This window comes from Epinephelus fuscoguttatus, linkage group LG8, assembly GCF_011397635.1.
Source record: "Epinephelus fuscoguttatus linkage group LG8, E.fuscoguttatus.final_Chr_v1".
In the NCBI taxonomy this organism is placed as follows: domain Eukaryota; kingdom Metazoa; phylum Chordata; class Actinopteri; order Perciformes; family Serranidae; genus Epinephelus; species Epinephelus fuscoguttatus.
Genome location: NC_064759.1, coordinates 28,160,320 through 28,163,848, shown reverse-complemented (window position 1 = coordinate 28,163,848; position 3,529 = coordinate 28,160,320).

Below are 3,529 nucleotides of genomic sequence, written 5' to 3'. Positions count from 1 at the left end.
CCACTATGGCCAGGAGATGGCAGTATGTTCCCATCGTATTGCAAACACCATGCCTTATACTGTAGTCTCAGAAAAGCAGCACACAAACGAAAAAAGAAACAGTTAAGATTGTATGCACAGTTGGGCTTGAATGAAAAGGTAGAGGTTGAATGACTGACTGTCTCAAAGTCTATGATTTTTACTGTTCTGGCATTTATATAGTGTTGGTACTCTGATCATGCACACATTTTGAAATGCCAAAACAGTTAACTAATGCTTGATTTTTAGGTGGTGATGTTGCATTTGGGATAGATACAGAAAGACTATATGTGTGGGTTTTTGTTTGGTTTTTTGCTCAACTCATTTACTTAGCGTTAAGTCAACAATTGAAAATGTTATTTCAAAAGCTGAAAATGCACAGCAGGGTGTATCTGTAAATTTGATTTATTTCTTTTTCTATTTCTGTCTCTGTGGGCACAGCTCACTTTAGTGTATGCAACACTCACATTACAAGCATTAGTGGTTTACAGACCTGACGCAATTTTTAGTTATGGTTATTGATGTTAGTGAGCTGCGCCCATGGGTCACTCTGTCTGTTGGTCAGCTGGTCAGCCTCAAAAATTTCCCCACCCTTTGGCAGACACAGTTTTTGCTCCAGGAGGCTAAAATTTGGCGTGGAGGTCAAGTGTGTGGGGGCAGTGGGAGTGGCTTATATCAAAAGTGCTTGTTACTCCTCAATAGATTCACGTAACATGACCAAATTTTGTGGAAACACACACACACATATGGACTGATATACACCATTTTGCTATGTTCCCTTTCATGTCATGTACCGTTTGTCATAAGGAGGCATCACTGGACAGTGACAAGTACTTGTGAGGGGTGGCACAGTGTTCAGAGGTTAGCATTGTTGCCTAACAGCAAGAGGGTTCCTGGTGTGGATCCAGACTGGGGGGGCTTGAACCCCAGGGTGGGGGAGCCCTTCTGTGTGGAGTTTGCATGTTCTCCCCGTGACATGCAGGTTAACTGGTGACTCTAAATAGGCCATATAGGTGTGAGTGTGAGCGTGAATGGCTGTCTGTCTCTCTGTGTCAGCCCTGTGATAGTATGGTGACCTGTCCAGGGCGTACCCCGCCACTCGCCCAGCGTCAGCTGGGATAGGCTGGTGGTTACAGAAAATGAATGTATGAATGAAGTATTTGTGAGGTTGTGTGTGTGTGTGAATGCATGAATGTGGACACGTGTGCACATGGACGCAGCTATTGGGAAATTGCACTTGTTTTTCTTTTGATGTACATTTATGAATGAGGCCACTGTGTGTAGAGTAGTAACAGTGTCTTCACTGTCTCACTGAAACTAACTCTGTTGTTGTGGTGTAGAAAACAGGTGATGTCATCCTCTCCTGTGAAGAGCAAACAGGTGCACGCTAGGATGTGGAGTCTCCGCACATGATGTTACACTCACTGTTTATTGATATCACTTCTCTCAGGTAAAATCTGTCAGTTCCCAAAGTGTCTTTAGTTGTGATGGTGGTAATTAGCCATCATTTTGCTAATAAAAATATATCAGTAGCCTGGAGGAGCCGCCAGTTTTTTTGCCTAGATAATGACTCTTTGCTTATTCAGTATTTTGTTAAAGACCCTCGAAGCACATCAATTATATTGAATGGCACTGGACTCATTACATCAGTAGCTGCTACTGATGTTTCAAATAAGTTTTCCCTTATTATCTTAGAAAATGTATTTTTAAAGAAAAACCCAATGAGTATTAAAAAAAGACTTTCTGGCAAACTGCCATTGGCAGAACACATTTTGTATTAATCTAACCAATATTTAATTGTTTTGTATATTCTTATTTATGACTAATAGCCATTTTTTTTATATTTTCCAAATACACAATCTTCTATTTAAAATCCGACACACATGCCTTGATGTTGTGTCCTTGTCCCTCTTTTCTCTCTAACAACACCCCCACTTTCTTTATAGATTGATTTCATGTGCTACACTGAGACATTTCATCTCTTTTTCAGCAGTCCGCTGTCATGTCTGTCGCTATATGCGCCTGATACCAACAGGCCAATTTACAGATGGCGACACGAGAAACAGACAAGGAAATCATTACGGACAGATTCATAAATATCGGCTGCTCTGTTTCTTTTAATGGTCAGGAGTCAGAAGTTTAAGGTATGGGAGTCCTGGAGCTAAAAGACTCAAGGATAGATCAATGTCAGTCGTCAGGGGGAATGAAAGCCAGTCTGGTGGAAAAAGGGGGAAGAAGGAAGGAGCTTCAGGCACTGAAAAGTCATATCATAGAGTCGTCAGGGTGGGCTGTGGTGGTTTCAAATCATGAATTCTTTAATGTACTAAGTCCAAATGGTCCCCTGTGCCCCCGCAGTGCCTTGCCTGGCAGTCTGAAAATAATTGAGGACTTGAGCTAGAGCAAAGGGAGGGGTGAGTAAAGAGAGGGAGTGAGGATGCGGGACAAGGAGAGGAGGAAGAGGGAGAATGAGAGAATGAATAAATGACAGAAAGAGAAAGATGGAGACTCCGCTCTTTACAAAAATTACCTTACCTCTACACTTACACAGGTCTCTTGTGACTCAGGGGCCGTCATTTGTTCAGTCCTCCAGCCCCTGTATCACTCACACTGATGATAAGCTCTGGTGGAAGGTGGAAGGTAATCTAGTGGCATTTCAGGGAATGGACCTCAGAGGAATACTTCTTTCATCTGAGGTCATTAATCGCAACATCCAATCACCTCGCTCGTAGATCAATAGCACAGTCCCGTGCTAAAAAAAAAAAAAAAAAAAAAAATGAAGGCATGAAAAGTGATGCTGAAGTATAAAACATGTGGCATGTGTTCCCCCTCAGCAAGTTAACAGCTGGCTGGGTCAGTGAGTTGGTGCCGTGTGGCCTTTCAGATCACCATGAATGAGCTGATCTTAAGGTTTGGTTGCTTATGCTGTGATTAAGGACTCAAAATCGCTTGCATGTCAACGTCTGATAAGCCTAGATTGTAAGTTATTTCCTTTTGTGACTGTGTTTCATTTATACATCTGATTTGCAGCTGCTTTAGCGGACCAGATTTGGGGAAAATATGTCCCTGATAAGAGTGTAATGGCATTTGTTTAATAATGAAAACTGCTGCAAGACTGCTGCGGTAAAACCGGGCTTCTAAAAACCAAGGTTAAAAACATTGCTCTGGGCACCAATCCTCGATCAGTGCTGTTTGGGAACCTTGATAATTGCCTTTCCTGGTTTCTCAGTTCAGTGAGTACCGGCCACTAACTCTCTTAGCCGGTTGGGTGTTCATTAGAAGTCCTTATTCAGTAGTTAGAAGGGATATGAGTTTTCAGCCAGCCCATTAAAGGCCAAATGTCACCAATTTAACTGTGCGCAAGGCTCATAAAAGAAGTCATGCATGCTATTGATGTTCAGTACCTTTCCATTCTTCATAACGAGCTGCCTGCACAGAACTGCAGTGTGTAGAATGGATATCTCTGACTTTAAATGGACGGATAATGAGCATGCCTATTCCATTACAATTGTGT